This window comes from Neophocaena asiaeorientalis, unplaced genomic scaffold, assembly GCF_003031525.2.
Source record: "Neophocaena asiaeorientalis asiaeorientalis breed wild unplaced genomic scaffold, Neophocaena_asiaeorientalis_V1.1 scaffold523, whole genome shotgun sequence".
In the NCBI taxonomy this organism is placed as follows: Eukaryota; Metazoa; Chordata; class Mammalia; order Artiodactyla; family Phocoenidae; genus Neophocaena; species Neophocaena asiaeorientalis.
Window position 1 is genome coordinate 684,715 of NW_020175436.1, and position 19,084 is coordinate 703,798.

The window sequence follows — 19,084 nt, forward strand, 5'->3', positions numbered from 1 at the left end:
GTGTCCACAAGTATGGCATCACAAGTATCTCAGATCAAATCTGAGTTCTAAAACTAGGACTCTATTTACAAAAGCATATTTAGAACTTCTAGACTTTTCTGAGCTTTTTGTTGTTAAAGCAAAGAAATGCTATGATGAGGTGTCCAGCCTACCTGTAAAAGGTTCCTTCAGAATAAAAAGACTTAATTGAAAACATTTTACTGGAAGTAATTCGACACTCTGAGTAGTATAGCTGTTATTGGTCTTACCCATTAAATGGGCAGCAGCCAGACTTTTCTCCTGCCCCTTTTATTAATAGGAGGACCACAGACATGTTTAGAAACAGCCCCAGTACAAGTGGAGGTGACTAGGACCACCTAACACACACCGCCTGCCATGAAGTCCTAGAGAGGAGATTGCTTTATCTTTTATTCCAATTATTTGCTCTTGCTTTGGGCATAGAATTGTGTTTAAAAGCTTTGGTCTTTTTCCGGTTAGCGGCCTGAGGTGACCTCTAAAAATGGTTCGCTATTCACTTGACCCAGAAAATCCCACAAAATCATGCAAGTCGAGAGGTTCAAATCTTCGTGTTCACTTTAAGAACACGCGTGAAACAGCCCAGGCCATTAAGGGTATGCATATCCGAAAAGCCACCAAGTATCTGAAGGATGTCACTTTAAAGAAGCAGTGTGTGCCATTCCGTCGCTACGATGGTGGAGTTGGTAGGTGTGACCGGGCCAAACAGTGGGGCTGGACGCAGGGTCGGTGGCCCAAAAAGAGTGCTGAATTTTTACTGCACATGCTCAAAAATGCAGAGAGTAAGGCTGAACTTAAGGGCTTAGATGTAGATTCTCTGGTCATTGAGCACATCCAGGTGAACAAAGCCCCCAAGATGTGGCACAGGACTTACAGAGCTCATGGTTGGATCAACCCATACATGAGCTCTCCGTGCCACACTGAGATGATCCTTACTGAAAAAGAACAGATTGTTCCTAAACCAGAAGAGGAGGTTGCCCAGAAGAAAAAGATATCCCAGAAGAAATTGAAGAAACAAAAACTTATGGCCCGGGAATAAATGCTGCAAAAAATAAATGCAAATAAAAGTAAAAATTTAAAAAAGCTTATTGAGCTTGGGCTTCCCTGGTGGCGCAGTGGTTAACAATCCACCTGCCAATGCAGGGGACACGGGTTCGAGCCCTGGTCCGGGAAGATCCCACGTGCCGTGGAGCAACTAAGCCCGTGCGCCACAACTACTGAGCCCACATGAGCCTAGAGGCCGTGCCCCGCAACAAGAGAAGCCCACGCACTGCAAGGAAGAGTAGCCCCTGCTCGCCGCAACTAGAGAAAACCCGTGCGCAGCAACGAAGACCCAACGCAGCCAAAAATAAACAAATTAAATAAATAAATAAATAAGATTATTGGGCTCAAACTCCCTATGAATTCTGGGATTCTCGTTTACATCTGGCCTCTGTCTGACCACTCCCAGTGTTGGCAGATGACTACCGGGTGAGGCCCTTCTGTCCAGTAATGCACAGCAAGGGTGGTCAGGAAACATCCCAAGGGCGAGATGGATCTTCCCAATATTTGTCTGATATTTCTGTCCCCCACACCAGTCTGCTTTCTTCATTGAGTGTAATATCTTGAACTGCCAAGGCAGGTCCAGCTCTACAAGGCGTAGGACCCATGTGTGTGTTATATGACTGGGTAACAAAACCCAGCAGAGACAGTGTTGGAATTTATGCTGTAGCGTATCCTCTTTTTATTTCCTTCTTCCATTATTTCAGATAAGTTAAACTTACAGAGTTATACAATTGGTAAACTTACAAGGGACTTCCATCTACATCATGAATTCTCAACACGGGCCAAAAAATCTTACTCATTTTATATGTAAAGCACAAATGTACATACAGTTCATAAACAGATATACAGTATATCTGGTGGTATGAAAAGTTTATGGGAAACGGCAGTTAGCAAAAATGTATCTTTAAAAGGGTTCCTTAGGGGTGAGATAGTGAAAGAAACATTGAGAGACACTGACAGACCAGTGTTTTCAGATCAAGTAAATCAGAATCTAGGCACGGGATCCAAGCAACACTATTTTTTTTTTCTTTTGGCCATGCTGCGTGGCTTGTGGGATCTTACTTCCCCAACCAGGGATTGAACCTGGGCCTCCGGCAGTGAAAGTGCCAAGTACTAACCACTGGACCACCAGGGAATCCCCAACACTATTTTTTAAACTATTTAAAAAATTTTAATGAATGAATGAATGAATTTATTTATTGAAGTATAGTTGATTTACAATGTTGTGTTAGTTTCAGGTATACAGCAAATTGATTCAGTTATGCATATACATATCTATTCTTTTCCAGATTTTTTCCCTTATAGGTTATTACAAAATACTGAATGTAGTTCCCTGTGCCATCCAGTAGAACCTTGTTGGCTATCTGTTTTATATATAGTAGTGTGTATATGTTAATTCCAAACTCCTAATTTATCCCTCCCTCCTAAACTATTTTTCTAATGCGGTAGAAAAATCCACAGCCGGGTTTGAGAACCACTGACCCAGATCAACCCCCTCTTATTCCCTGGGGCAACTGAGAACCAAAAAAGAGAAATAACCAAACCAGACAGCCGTAAGTCCCTCTTGACAGCTATGCCAACGTTGTTTTCAACATGCTATGGTGTCTTTTTCAACTTTGATTCTACAGTTTGATTATGCTTTATTACATAATAGCCTGTTGACAGTTTGGTCCATGTTTTACACCAAACTTTATCCTGGCAGTTTGAGTAGTGATTTATGGTTTTTTGTAAAAATTGAAAATATACTCCATGCATATGGTTTCGAAAACTTCAAATACAAAACGTACCTTATGAAAACTGAATGTCTGTCTCTCAACCCCTACTTCAGTCTCCCAGTCACCGACCCCCTTCCCCAGATGCACGCTCTGTGCCATGTCTCTTGAGTGTCTGTCCGACAGATTTCTGTGCCTCCTTCTATCCCCTTTAAGTAATGCAAGCGCTTGATAATTATACAGGAAAAAATAACACTCAAATCAGAGCGCCCAAGCATCTTTACTTCTAGCTCCATTGTATCTTTCTCAGGGTTTGGTAATGACAAGTACACATCCTTCTCCAGGAGTGAAAATAACATCATTTTGAGCAGCACTACGATTATACTTTCATTTTATACCGAATCTGCCTACACCAGAAATGTCCCAGCTATAAAATAGGACCACAACAGGCTGTCTCATGGTCCTGCTATAAGGCAGCAGTCGTGGTAAGTTACCCAGCATTTCACAGAACAATCGACGTATCAAGAGAAAACAAACAAACAAACAAAAAACTTTGCCTATCACAGATTTCCTTTCCTTTCTTTTGTTTTTTGTTCTAAAAGCAAATTGCTTTAAGCACAGACTAATCAAATCCTGTATAACAAATATATACAGTAAACTGTAAAGGGCATGATGGGCTTTCAAATGCATACAAGCACATAGTATCCTTGCTGGATAATTTGGATTGTTTGACTATTGATTCCTCACTTTCATAAGGAGATTAATTTTTTTTAATAGAACATCTTTGTGTTTTCCTTACCAGGACATTCCTGTTATCCCAAAAATGACCCGAGGCAGTGACAGGCAATCATCTATAGACTCTTATTCTAGGCTGATGACTAATCTCCAAAATCCTGCTTCTTTTCTCCACCCAGCCTCCAACTCTGAAGTGTTACCCTAAGGAGAAAAGCCATTTTATTTCTCTGGGAAGATAAATTTTAAAAAACTGTTCTCTTGAAATGTATCCCTACCCAGAACATGCTGACATAGAAGTGATAACAGTTAAATTTAGATAGCTCTTTCTCAAATCAAAGAATACTCAAGTTGAGAGGAAAAACAGAGCTCATGCTAGCCCGTTATTTCATTTTACAGAGAAGGTAGTTGAAGATGAAGGAGGTTAGCTGGTTTGTCCAAGGTTATGTGGGAAAACTCACTTCTTTTTCTTAGTAAATAGTTACTAGGTGCCTACCATGTGTCCAGCATGGCCCAAGCTCTGGGGCGCAGCAACCGGTGGGTTCCGTCAGGGGCATGTGAATGGCAGTGCCAAGGCTAGAGTTCAGGTTCTGTCCTCCTCCCCACTCCATCACAGTCCCCTTGTGGGGGCCCTCTGGCCTGGCCTCCTCAGAGGATCAGCATTCAGAGTGATCAAAATAAGACAATTTCCAGGAAGATGGAGCTCATTTTTCTCAGTCCCTTCTGGCAGGAATCGAAGGACATTTGGGAGGAAGCCAGGGACATGAATGTGTCCTTGTTTGTGGTGATAATGCCGTGTCCCAGAGGCCATAGGACACAGGCCTTGGGTGATTTTAGAGAGAGCCCTCCCATGGTCACGCACGCCCTTTGTGAATCAAGATGGGGGCAGGGCTAGAAGTGGCTATGTTGCCCGCGGAACACACACTAAGCTGACCTACTCAGGGATTACAACCAAGACGCTGTCTCCCCTAGAACAGCGCTGGAGATAATTCAGTCACAAACAGAACAGCCCTGCAATCTGACTTTCAACCAACGACTCACTTGTTTCTGAAATGTCTATTTATTTTAGCTTCATGACTTAACAGGAATAGTGTGAGGTAAGATGACATGAATCACTTAGAGCCTTACAGATGGTGAAGTACCAGCCTTGACAAGAAAAATAAAACAAATCATACAGACAGGCACAAGGCATGCATGTGAGCGCATGCATACTCACACGTACACGCACATAGGCACACATGCACACAGACGCACACATGCTCAGCTAAAACTCATCCTTACCAAAATAAAATCTGACAAGAGGAAACTTCACGGGACATTGACTCTGGAATACCTCTATGAATGAGTAATCATTTTGTTAAAAACATTTCAAATAAAGGAATAAACCTTAAGGACATTATACTGAGAGAAATAAGCCAGTTACAAAAAGACAACTACTGTATGATTCATGTATATGAAGCAACTAGATTATTCAAATTCATAGAGACAGAAAGTAGAATGGTGGTTGCCAGGGGCCGGGGGGACAGGGAAATGCGGAGCTGTTTGTTTTTTGGGTTTTTAAAGTTATTTTGGCTGCGTTGGGTCTTCGTTGCTGCACGCGAGCTTTCTCTAGTTGCGGCGAGCGGGGGCTACTCTTCATTGTGGTGCACTGGCTTCTCATTGCGTTGCAGAGCACGGGGGAACTGGTTTTTTTTTTTGTTTTTGCGGTACGGGGGCCTCTCAGTGCTGTGGCCTCTCCCGTTGCGGAGCACAGGCTCCGTATGCGCAGGCTCAGCGGCCATGGCTCACGGGCCCAGCCGCTCCGCGGCATGTGGGATCCTCCCGGACCGGGGCACGACCCCGTGTCCCCTGCATCGGCAGGCGGACCCTCAACCACTGCACCACTAGAGAAGCCCTGTGTTTGTTTTTTTTTATGTATTATTTGTGTGGGAAGTATTATAAACCTATTACAGGACAGTACTATACAGCCAACTGTGTTAATTGGGTACCTAGGCTAACTTTGTTGGACCTATGAACGCACTCTCAGAACAGAACTCGTTCGTATATCAGGGACTTACTTTACACTTAATAATACTGAACTGTACTCAAAACATGGTTACAGTGGTAATTTTTATGTTATGGGTATTGCACCACAATTAAAAAATTTTTTTTCAAATGGAAAAGAAGTAATACTTGCTCTCCATCAAGAGTTTTCTACCAAATATGAGGTACTATTAACAGGTGTCAGGGAGGTAAGTTAAGTTCTTGAGGGCCTGTGAATTAAATTGACAAAAGCCAGAATTTCAAGAGAAAAGACAATGTTTATTCACATAGGTACTCAGGAGCGCATATAGAAAGTAGCTCAGCTCAATACCTTAAGTTAGGGGTTTATTTAAATAACTTAATAGGGAAAAGGGAGGAGGGAGAAAAGGGCTGTTTTGGAAAGAACAAATGGGTTTCTTTAGGAAAAACAAATAAGCTTTTAGGAGAACAAAATGGGAGATAAGATAGTTTGTAATAATGTTTGTTTATGCACATATGAGTAGTCCTCTTCATCTTATCTGGGGGCATGAAACTCCCTCGGAGAAGGAATTTATGGGAGTTTCATTCTAGGTCTCTTTCCTGGAGAAGAGGGGAATTATGACAGTCTCACTCCCAGAATTTTCTTTTAGTCGGATAAGGTGATAGGGAAGGGGGAGGTTGGGGGGTGGTCAGACAAAGCCTCTTGCTACATCTGTTGATCCTCCAATGTCTTCAGCTCAAAATAATTTTTATGCCACTGTGGATTACTTCACAGATGTTCTTCCAAATGTTAAAGGCAGTGCTGTTTGTAATAGTTCCCCAAACTTTAATCAATATATATGCCAAATGAACCTCTGCCCTCCTGACAAGAAGTCCCCAATTTTATATTTATTTATACCATATATATATGTATATAATATATAAATTTGTCAGAACCTTATTTGTTTGTTAAACTTTAGCCCACAAAAAGCTGAAGCTAAAAACTCGAAAGATCTTTTGAGATCAGTTGTCGTTTTAGAGGAGCAGTGAAGTGAAAAAATTAGGAGGTGTATGTTGGTAGAAAATGTGATTTTGTACCTGAGGGGCACCTGTTGGGTGGCACAGAGGATTTCATTTTTGCTGTAGAGTCTAGAGCCCAGAAGAAATGAAGTTATAAGAACCTGCCCTCCTTGAGTGGGTGCTCACTGGTTCTCAGGTTCAGAGCATGTCTGAGGTGATTTTGGATGGGATGTTTATCGATTTCAGGGCATTTTTCAGGTTTCTTTTGTTTTGTTTTGTTTTTCCGGTACGCGGGCCTCTCACTGTTGTGGCCTCTCCCGTTGCGGAGCACAGGCTCTGGACGCGCAGGCTCAGCGGCCATGGCTCACGGGCCCAGCCGCTCCGCGGCACACGGGATCCTCCCGGACCGGGGAACGAACCCGTGTCCCCTGCATCGGCAGGCAGACTCCCAACCACTGCACCACCAGGGAAGCCCCTTCAGTATTGTTTTGATTCTTAGAATTCTATGTGCTTCACTACTTTACTGCAAGTATTTGGAATAAGCCTCCTTTTTCTAAGGAGTTCTCCAGGCAGGGTAAGAAATGTTCAAAGCCTTGCCATTCAAAGAGTGGTCCTGGACCAGCATCATGCGGGAGCTGGTTAGAAATGCAGACTCTCAGACCCCTTCCCTGACCTACTGCGTCAGAATCTGCATTGCAACAAGGTATTCCTATGCCCCTGAAAGGCTGGTGAGAAATGTGCAGTTCTGGGTCCCACCTCAATGAATCTCTCCTAAAGTCTAAGACCCCCCTGGCCTAGAAGTTTCAAGTTACTTTAAAAATTTCATGTGAAAATAAATAGGAAATTTCATATCCATGGAATGCCTATTATAACGGTGATTGCTTTCGGAGGAAAGTTCTGGGAGAAACTTCCACATTATATCTTTGTTCGGCTTGAATTTTTTTTAGTATGTGCTCAGATTACCTTTACCATGTAAACATGTGTCTTTTCTAACTAATACATTCCTTAGACCACTGTAATTTACCAAGTACTTTCCTATACATGATTTCACAAATACTCTGAATATCCTTACCAAGAAGGCATACATTGAGATATTCCTATATTAGATGAAGATGTTGAACTATAGAAATAAAAGTCATGAAGAAGCACTGAAAATTAGAGCCAAAAGATAGGATCCAAGTGTTTAAAATATTTTTATTATGAAAAATTTCAAACAATACAAAATAAACAGAATATTATAATAGAACCTCATGTACCCATCACTCCCCACCCCCTACTCCATTAGTATGTACATAATTTTTTAAGGTAAAAGGTACATACATTGAAATGCACAAATCTTATCAGGATCCTTTTCTTTCCCCCTTAATTCCAGTCTCGTTTGCCAAAAAATCTGGCTCTATGGCCTCCCAGATGTAAATGCTATTGACGGATTTCCTGCTGTTTCCTACACTGTGTTGAATCATCCTTCCCTCGATTTAGGTTCGCTTGGAGAAGAGGAATGCCTTTGTTTTCAGTCGGAAAGCATATGGGGTACCAAGTCTGGCCGCTGCATTGTTACCCATTCACAAATGAAACCCAGGCATGCCTTCTTTAAATTGTCCTGTTGGCCAAGAGTCAAAAGCTTCCCTCCAAAATGGAAGCTCAAAGCCCTTTAGTGATGTTCCGTGCCCAGCCAGCCTTGCACCCCTCCCCTGAGCACTCACCACTCTCAGTGGGCTCTTGGGGCCACCATGAATACATTCAACAATGCTCATTTATTCAGCCCTACTACGTGCCAGGCGCTGCCTATACTGGACCTCATCTCCAAGAGCCCCAAACTTGTAAGACTCCCATTGCCCTTTAACAGCTGGAAAAGAAAATATAAACGTGTCTTCCATCTCGTTGCAGGAGATGAGTCAGCAGAACAGGAAATTCTCCTTGCACAAGCCCTTCTGATCCCGTGGGCTGGGTGTGTGTGGTATCCAGCGAGGGCTGGGAAGGGAACCGGCTTCTCTCCTGGAAGCACTTTGAAAGGTGAACAATGCAAGCTGGCCGGTGAGTTTACATGTGTTGACACACACCTCGCCAATTAGAATGGTCCCAACATGTTTGGGGGAAAGCTCAGCGGCTTCCAAATAAGGAACAGGGCAAATAAGGAAGCTGGTTGTTGCCAAAGTCTAGGTGACTTCAGAATGAAAAGTTGAAGGAGTTACCTCCTGTGAAACTCAAAAGGCACCTGAGTGGCAAGCCCAGCTTTCAGGATGTTTGAGGAGACAGCCATTTAAGGGGTTCAAGGAAGGCTCTCAAATGCCACAAAAGCTCTAGTGGTGCAATTATGCACACGTAGAGAATTACGGAAGGAAGAAAAGCTGTGGGCATTGGAAATGCCCGCCTGTCCAAGCCCCCTCTGGCCTGATCTCTAACAACAGAGCAAAGTCCACCATGGGGACCCAGGCTGCAGCCTGGGTTCCACTCTTCACCAGCTGTGAGCCTGGGAATAAGTCATTTAATCTCTGCGGGCCCCAGTTTTCTCCTCTGCAGAAAGAAACACGATAAGCTCTTCCATTTCAAAACTACTGGAGCTCCTCTGCAAACGCAAATTGGTTTTGCATTAACCCTACTTTTTCCTTTCCTTTCACTACTTTTCCAATGAGATCACAAGGGAGAAATAGCTGAGTGGAGCTGTTAGCAAAACCAGGACTCTTTAAAATAGCTGTTCTGTGGGAACCAGGCACTGGGTGCCATGTCTGTGTGTGTGTGTGTGTGTGTGTGTACACATTTCTATTGGGTGGGGCTGTGGAGAAGGGGGGATGCATTCAGCCAGCTCTAAACGTTTCGGCTTTGCAGAAAAATAAATGCAGCCGAGATTGAGGAGTGAGATTTGCATATGAGGAGGAGGTCGAGGAGGAGTAAATGTGCTGAGATTCCAGCACTGAATTGAAAAAAGGATGAGGACGCAGTTAGAAGGGTAGGCCTCCCAGGAGCGAAGCAGTAAGAATATGCCGGAGCTTTGAAATAGGGTGTAGCCAGAGCCGGTTAAACCCTACTCTTCCACTCGACTGGCCTTCCCCCTCACCCCGCCCGGCCCCATTCTAGATTCTTTCAAGGCCTGGCTCCTTCCCCCTCCTCCCCCACAGAGAAATGATATAGGAGCCAGGAGGAAGTGACACATTTTCCTGCTTGAATGGAGCAGGCCCCTGCAGCAGCCTCTCGGCAATCGTCAGCAGGCTTATCTCACCCCAGCCATCGCCGGCGCCTGGTTCCTCAAACAATGCTTTCCTCTGGCTGAACCCTGGGTGATGTCTCCAATGCCTAGGAAAGCTGCATGCTTAGAGGTTCAGGGCACCCCGTGCATGGTTCACGTTCCTTTCCAATGCAACTTCCAAGTCAATAATCCAGCACAGAGGGTTGTGCCTAGGGCTTTGTTAGACCAGTGACGGGAACCTTGGGAAATACAGGACCCTTGGGAGGTGGAATGGGAGAATCCCAAGGCTGGGAGTCCTGGAAAACCTGAATTTGCATGCCAGCTCTCTCGCTTAACAGCTGTGTGACTTTGGGAAAGTTTCTCAGCCTCTCTGAACCTCTGTATCTTCCTCTGTCAGAGGAGGGACGATTGGTAAGAATAACTGCCTTGAAGGTTCCAATGAGGCTTTCATAAGGTAGCAGGTGTGATGTGCCCTGGGAGTATAATAGATATATAAATAAGTCCATTCCCCTTCCCCTCCCATCTTGGATTCCCTCCACCTACCAGTCCCACTCACACTATTTGTCTACCCCTCAATGGCACTTTTTATTAGTACCTTACCAGCTTAGCAATTAATTTCACGCAGTTGTATTGTAGTTTAATCATACAGGCTTTAGTGACACCGAAAACTTAAATCAGCATTCCAGTCTTACATCTCATTAGTAGCTCCCAAATGACTAACTGAATGCCATACTAACAGAATAATAAAACTGCATAAAAACAGAGGGTAACGTTAAAAATCATCATGGGGGGCTTCCCTGGTGGCACAGTGGTTGAGAGTCCGCCTGCCGATGCAGGGGACACGCGTTCATGCCCCGGTCCGGGAAGAATCCCACATGCCGAGGAGCGGCTGGGTCCATGAGCCATGGCCGCTGAGCCTGCGCGTCCGGAGCCTGTGCTCCACAACGGGAGAGGCCGCAACAGTGAAAGGCCCGCGTATCGCAGAAAAAAAAAAAATCATCATGGGCATGAATGGCCTCTAGTCCTCCCTGTTTCCACTTGTTTTTGTCCTGCCTCATGTGTATCTCTACTATATAGAATTTATCTTATTGTGTTGTAATGATCTGTTTCCATACTTGTCTCTCACTAGACTAAAAGGTCCTTGAAGGCAGGGACAATGCCTCTTTTATCTTCGTATTTCCAGAACTTAGCTTAAAAAAATACATGATGGGTAGGTGATAATTTAATGAATTACTTTGAACAAACAATTGAACTGGTAGATTTGGTCCTATCCTGTCTGCTGATCCTCTGCACGTGGAACCGTGCCTGGCACAAAGCAATCACTCCATAGGCACATGCTGAATAACGGCCTGGGACCTTCGTCATCTGTGTAAGGTTGGTTCACCAGCGTCCGTGGACTGAATTGGTGGTTCTCAAATCCTGGCTCTCCAATGGGTCATAGAAGAAATGCGACGGGATTTTAAAAGGTAGAGATTCCTAGACTCCATTTCTGAATGATTCAGGAGGTCTCAGCTAGGACCTATAAATCTGTAGTTTTAAAAAAAAAAACAGAAAGAAAAGCTTTCCACATGATTCTGGTACAGAATGTAGGCCTCACTATACCAGGTAGTTCTAACATTTCTCAGGTAGTATGATTGGATATATCATTTTGACTGTTTTCAAAAGACTACAGATCATCAGAGTGGTTTACCAGGCTGCTGTAATGTGAATATATAGAACTTGATGTAAACTAGTCAGCCTCAGGCAGACTAGAGATTATGCACCCTTTAAACCAATGTATTTTTTTTTATATCATCTATTTAGTGGGGTTAAAGAGGAACTCATTTTTTTTTAAAGAAATAATACATAGCGCACACCTCTTTATGCTCAAAATACTAGATTTATGAGATTTTTTTTCCCCTGAATTTCTGAACCAGACAGCTCCTTAGAAGGCAGAGAGCATAGTTTCCAATTTAAATAAAAATAAGTTGTTCCAGGTAAACAGCACAGTGTCATCCATTATTCAGACCACTGTCAGCTGGCTGCCTTCAAGGCTGGGGGAGGACCTGAATAAAGTTGTACCTGGACCTTACATGCGTGTGCCACAAAATGCTAAAGGTACAAGGGGGAAGGGCTTTGTTTTTCTTCCAGGGCACACTCTTCTTTGGTGGTAGCAGGGCTGATTTACATTTCACCACTTAGGTGAAATAACTGGGTGCTCTAACTGGGTGGAATTGTTCAACTCTACTCTAATGATGGTTGAATACACCTTTTTTTTTTTTTGGCTGCACCATAAGGCATGCAGGATCTTTGTTCCCCGACCAGGGATCAAACCCATGCCCTCGGCAATGGAAGCACAGATTTTTAACCACTGGACCGCCAGGGAAGTCCCCTGAATATACCTTTTAGATTGATGTCCTAGGTAGCCAGCTGGCTGGCGGGTCCATTAGTCCTCATCACATGTGAGACAGGCTCATCATATAACAAAAAGTTCCCTTCTACATCCCCACAAATATTTTTTCTCTCTCTCCCAGGTCAGTATTTTGGACTTCATCCATTATGTAATTGCAGGTGGGGAATGAGGAGTTCAGGGGCAGAGGAAGGAAGCAGGCTTATTTTGAACTGGATCAAATTCCCTCCCACTCAGTAGTCAGGGCATCCTCTCAGAAGCCAAGTAACTGGGGGGAAGAATCCAAGGAGACCTTTTGGAGATTCGGCATCTCTCAGCAGGTGGTCAAGAGAGAGAGTCAGAAACACATGCACGTAGAAATGCAAAGCCTGGGGAATTCCCTGACGGGCCAGTGGTTAGGACTCAGTTCTTTCACTGCTGGGGCTGGGTTTGATTTCTGGTGGGGGAACTAAGATCCCACAAGCCACATGGTGCAGCCAAAAAAAAAAAAAAAAAAAAGCAAAGCCTGTAAGCAGATACATAAACAAACATGGCGGTGACATCCAAGTGGGGATGGGACAACACAGGTACTGTGATCATCTGTTGACTTATACCAGTGTGTTTATAGCTACTCTTCATTTTTCTTTTCCATTTTGATGAAAAATCTTGCAGTTTTTACATTGTCACTGAACAACAAAAAACCTGTGACATTTCATAACACATAAGCTATTCAGTCAACTTTTGACAATTCTATTATGTTTCTGACACTTGGAGAAACACGTTCAACTCCTTTGGGAGGGTGCGGATGTCACATGTCTGCCTTTCCATTTCCCTGTGCTTTGTTTGTGTCACTATGTGACTTCTGGTGGCAACACAGGCAGACAAGATCAGTAACATGGCTGCACAGTTTCCCCAGGATGTTCTGTTTGGTGACAGAGGAGAGCAAGTCCTCAGGGATACTGGCCTCCTAGAGGTCATTGGTAAAGCAAGTGCATGCCATTGAGTTGCAGAAGAAGGTTCAGGATTTCACAGTGAAATTCCGAATTGCAGAGCTTTGGCTGACCAAAAAAAGAATGCGACATGGATGAATATCATAGCATTTTCTATCAACGTTTAGGAGCTAGAGTGACATGATGGAGGTCACGGATAGTTTGCATTTGGCCCCAGAGTCTGTTTCTCTAGAAGGACCTGAAGTTCACCCTGAAGGACATCCAAGTTCTTTCTCCTTCCAGGTCCAAAACTGTGAAGCGCATCTCCAAGCACGACCTGGAGGCGGTAGCTCCTTGGGTAATCAGGAGGACCTGTATTTAGCGTGGAATCATTTATGGAGCGCCAGCAGATGGTGGTGGTATAAAATCACACGCTGATCATGACTGTGCTCTCAGACTTTCTGCAGAGGAATTCAGTCTAGTGACAAAGAAGAGTGGGGATGACTGCCACATCAAACCAAAGCAGCCTGCTTGGCATCTTCAAGGTTTGCAGTAATCGGTCTGCCTTTCTTCAAAGGCATGTCTCTTATGAGCACTTAGGAGGAAGGTCATGTTCTCAGCAGCAACTGTAGAGTCGAAATTCTTGGTAAACAAATAGAAAAAGAGCGTATTTCACTGCCTTCAGTTCTCTCAACTACGGTGTTGTCATGCTAGTTGTATTATTGTCACCCTAAATCTCTAGCCTGGTAATAATGGTGATGAGGATAAAGTGAATGACCTGCTTTGCAGTAGTGACAGCTTTTCAACACATTTGTTAGTAGTTGTCCAATCGGTCATTTCATTTCTGTGACACTTAGTTAAAGGTGGACCCTGGAGTCAAACAGCCTACATTTGAGTCTCAATTCTGCCACTTATTTGCTGAGAGATCTTGTTGAGCTACTTAGACCCTCTGCTTCCATCTTCTTACCTGTAAAAGGAGGATGGTGGTCCTTACCTCGTAGGGCTTTTGTGCAGCACAGATGAGTTAATGTATGTCAAGGACTTAGATGGGTGTCTGGCACTGCTAGTAAGTGCAGGGTAAATATTTGCTGCTTCTGTTGCCTTTGTTATTCCCTCCTGAAAGCAGTTCATTCACTTAGCACCAACAGCAAAACTGGCCATGCTGCTGCGTCACATGACACACCTGTGGGACAGAACAGGTGGCATTAACCCCGTTTCATCAGAGTAGAGGACCTAATAAAAATACACCACGGGATATTGAATAGGGTTCCCTGTGCTCTACATTAGGACGTTTTTGTTTATGCATTCTATATATAATAGTTTGCATCTACCAACCCCAATTCATCCCTCTCCCTCCCTACCTCCCTCATTCAATATCCTGTGGTAAGCCATATGGAAAAGAATATAAAGAAAGAATGTCGATATGTGTATAACTGAGTCACTTTGCTGTACAGCAGAAATTAATACAACATTGTAAATTAATGCAACATTGTAAATCAACTATACTTCAATAAAATAAAAAAATTTTTAAATACATTACTTTATTGTGAGTGACACTTTTTTTTTTTTTTTTTGCAGTACGCGGGCCTCTCACTGTTGTGGCCTCTCCTGTTGCGGAGCACAGGCTCCAGATGCACAGGCTCAGCGGCCATGGCTCACGGGCCCAGCCACTCCACGGCATGTGGGATCTTCCCGGACCGGGGCACAAACCCGTGTCCCCTGCATCGGCAGGCGGACTCTCAACCACTGCGCCACCAGGGAAGCCCTGAGTGACACTTTTTTAAACCAGGAGCACTGACTCCCAGGGATGATCCTTAAAGGACCAGTATTCAACCAATATAAGGATATTTGCTATCCCAAAGTAATCATCTCATATAATCTTTTTCTTTCCAATAAATAGTGGTTTTTTAATATTTCAGGCCATGGTCTTCTTTAAAAATCTGATGAAAACTATAGGTCTTGTGCTCGGAACAATGCACATTCACATATGCAGAGAATATTTTGCATGCAGTTTCATGGGGTTCACTGACCTCAAGTTACGATTCTCCCATAGACATGGGAGGATTAAATAAAGAAAGTTCTGGAAAGGATCTTCTTTCCAAAATTCTTTGAGGCCCGTCTCCATGGTGACTGTTTCAAATGCCGAATTCCAAGGCCACACCTTTATAAGATGAATCTCTGGATCCAATTATTTTCAGCATAATTTTCAACTTCTCTTCTTGCAATGGTTCTCAGTCTTGACTATATGTTAGAATCCCAAGGGGAGTTTTAAAAATCCCAAGGAGTGTCCAAATCCACGCCCCAGATCAATTAAATCAGAATTTCTGGAGGGTGGTAGCAAGGCATCAACAGTATTTAAAGTTCCCGGGTGATTTGCATGTTGAACCATGGTTGAGAAATACTATTCTACTGCCTCCCCATAATTAAGAGCATAATTCAGTTAATCTGGGCATTCCAGCCCCTTACAAACCCCTGTGTCTTCTGTGTCTTCCTGTGTGACTTTGTGTCTTTTCTGTGTGGGGTATAACAACTTCCTCTTTAAGCTAATAATTGCCTTTCACCTCATGTTATTTAGTATGTCACTAAGAAATGTATTGTTCAACCACCACTTAAGAAAGACTTCATCTGACTCAGAGCTTATAATGGGGAGAAAAAGAAGCAAAAGAAAACCAAAGCTGCCCTGGATTGTTAAACTCTATCCGATCTCATGAGCATGCTTTAACTGAAAGAGCAAAAGACAAAGAGGTGGTGGGGACAAAAAAAAATTTTTTAAAGCTGATTTTGAAGAGGTAGATGACTCAGTTAAATCTGCGTGAGTGAAGACGTCCAGAGACGAGGCAGAAACATATAAGGAGTGATGTTCCTTTCATCGTAGGAGGTGAAGAGTAAGGTGAAGACTGAGTAGGTGGGGTTGAGTAGGCAAAAAACAAAAGGTTTTTTCCTATAGTCATAATTTTAGAACTCAAAGAGACCACTGAGAGACTCAAGTGCCATTTCTTTCATTTTATAGATGAAAAAGCAATCCAAGTGGGTGATGTCCCTGCCTGAGGTCTCAGCTATTAGTGGCAGGGTCAGGCACAGGACCCAGGTCTTCTGAATTCAGTGTTTTCTCATCTTCCATGATGCCAGGCTGACTGGGGCTCCTATGGCTGAGAGAGACCAAGTGAGTAGAGAAAGCTAGTGTAACTCATTAATGAGGTGGCCATACACCTTATCAGCCAAACCTAGACACTTTTGAAAGAAAAAACAGCAACAAAAATAACAACAACAGGCAAATCTGGACTTATTTCCCTCTAAAACCCATTTACCATTATCTGTTATTTAACATTATCCGTCACCATACTGATAATTCCACCATCAATGATCTTGTGTAGAGAGTGGCTATTAGTAGTTTTTCAATGCCCTTCAACTCATCTGCCAGCTCTTCCCATTGAGAACACCAAATAGTCAATCAAAAGAAAAGCTGGCTGGTTCTAACTCTGGTTACTGCTCTTTTTCCATCTTTCATCTAGATCCTAGCATTCCAGTGGGGTAACACGTGGACTCTTGAGAGAACGGTTTCACGAACACACTTTCAGTGGTAGTAAGGTCTCAGATGTGTGTCCTGTATCTTGTACACCACTTCCTTCCTCATGGGGTTTCCGATTATGAAACTTTCACTCTGTAGGAAGCCTCTCTGGGTTGACTTCTCTCCGTCCCAGAGATACAGTGTTGCTTCCCAGTTGAGCACACTGGTTCCCTTACCCACCATAGGTTTCCTTTTTGAGAAGATGATGCTTTGATTTCTGCCGCTTTTTTTGCTTGTTAAAAGACAGACCCGGGACTTCCCTGGTGGCACAGTGGTTAAGAATCCGCCTGCCAATGCAGGGGACACGGGTTCGATCCCTGGTCTAGGAAGATCCCACATGCCGCAGAGCAACTAAGCCCGTGCGCCACAACTACTGAGCCTGCATGCCACAACTACTGAAGCCCACGTGCCTAGAGCCTGTGGTCCGCAATAAGAGAAGCCACCGCAATGAGAAGCCCGCGCACCGCAACTAGAGAAAGCCCACGTGCAGCAACGAAGACCCAACGCAGCCAAAAATAAATTAATTAAATAAATAAATTCATTAAAAAAAAAAAAAAGACAGACCCATCCTCTTTCCAAATTAGGCTCTGTGCGCTTAGGGCTGGATTTTTTTTTTCTGAATTTTTGAATTTTATTTTATTTATTTTTTTATACAGCAGGTTCTTATTAGTTACCCATTTAATACATATTAGTGTATATATGTCAATCCCGATCTCCCAGTTCATCCCACCACCACCCTCCTCCCCCACCACCACCAAGGGCTGGATTTTAATATCTACCAAATCTTGGTCGGTGATATCAGTGGGACCTCCAGTCAGTTTTCAATAGGTGCAGCTCTTATGAGTTACCCTGTTACACTTTTATGCTTTGGGGACCTTCCAGGAACAGAGCACCATCTCCTTATCTGAGAGGGATGCTGTTTCCAAATGGGCTAATTATATATCTCTCCTGCACCACCTGGGTTTTTCCCCAAGGGGTCGAATGTAGTTACCAGACTCTGAGATGTTTGGTAAGCCCTTTATGATCTCTCTGCATTGACATGGAGTGAACTCCTAGTATAAAACTCTTGAGATTGCCTTTTGGGTCTCCATTTCTCATCAAGATTGGGACCAGTTGGGAACAGGACTCAGTCAAGGCTACACAATCCCTTTAAAATATTTAGATCTCAGTTATCAATACTTCAACGTCCACCCAACTGTTGCTGTCTCATCTTCAGATTTCCTAACATCGCATCTGGTTAATTCAATGATTTTAAATGAGTAGCTTACCAAGCACTGGGGCTCTTCAGTTAGTTTGCTGTTACTGTAGATTTTGCTAAATGGAAATAGCTTAAGCCCATTTATTCTTTTTTTTAAAATTTATTTTATTTATTTATTTTTGGCTGCATTGGCTCTTCGTTGCTGCCCGTGGGCTTTTCTCTAGTTGCGGTGAGTGGGGGCCGCTCTTCGCTGTGGTGCACCACCTTCCCACTGCAGTGGTCTCTCCTGTTGTGGAGCACGGGCCCCAATCGCCCGGGCTTCAGTAGTTGGGGCACGTGGGCTCAGCAGTTGTGGCTCGCGGGCTCCAGAGCGCAGGCTCAGCAGTTGTGGCGCACGGGACTAGCCACTCCGTGGCATGTGGGATCCTCCCAGACCAGGGCTCAAACCCGTGTCCTCTGCGTTGGCAGGCAGATTCTTAACCACTGCGCCACCAGGGAAGTCCCAAGCCCATTTATTCTTTAGCTGTGGCACTGTCTTCCAACTTTGTTGGAGCTATTACTACCTTATCATGTTGTCTTGATTTTGATTAGCCTCCCTCTCCCGACACAAAGCAGTATTTCCCCCTAGATGAGTTGCTTGGGGCCATGAAACCTATAGTGATAAAAGGCTAAATTGTGGAGGCGGGTACTTGTGTTGGAGGTAAATCTTCATAGGTTGGAAAGGACTCTGGCAGGAGACATAGGTGGGCACTCGATAGCATCCTCATGTGACCTTCCAAAGAACCATGTATTTTTCCTTCTGCAACATGGTGAGGATTGCGAACTTTGCTGTGGTGGAGGAGGTTAGGTTCTGGAGGTGGGTGCTTCAAATAGCATTTGCAGAGTGGTACCTCACCTAATTTCCCTTGCTGAAAGCAATTTTGAAGTTCATCTTTTGTCATAGCTTTATTGCCTTCCAAATTAAGAAGTTATTAAATTAACATTTTTATTGCAAAAAGCTACCAACACACCATGTCAGAGAGATTTTTGCAGGTCTATTAAGTGTAAGCTGGATTTGATTCATTAAGCTTTCAATTTTCTCTAAAGCCATCTTCAAGTGTTGGTGGAAGCATTCATAAGCTTTTTGGAGGTGAGAGGAGAGTCTGTTCTAAAGATGAGGGGTACGCTCATACCAGACTATTATTTTGGAACTTCATAGGTGAGTTTACATGTTTTCCCCCCCAGGGAATTTTTACTCAGCCAGTTCTAGTTTAATTGTTTTTAAAATGTGTGTGTTTGAGGATGTATCTTCTGTTAAGTGCTCTGGGCCAAAGTACATACCAAGGAAAACACTA

General features: G+C 43.7%; 1 pseudogene; it reads left to right on the top strand.

Annotated features, from left to right (window-relative positions):
- The first annotated feature begins 479 nt into the window (after positions 1 to 479).
- LOC112414991 (60S ribosomal protein L17 pseudogene) lies at positions 480 to 1,062 on the top strand (annotated as a pseudogene).
- The last annotated feature ends 18,022 nt before the right edge of the window (positions 1,063 to 19,084 follow it).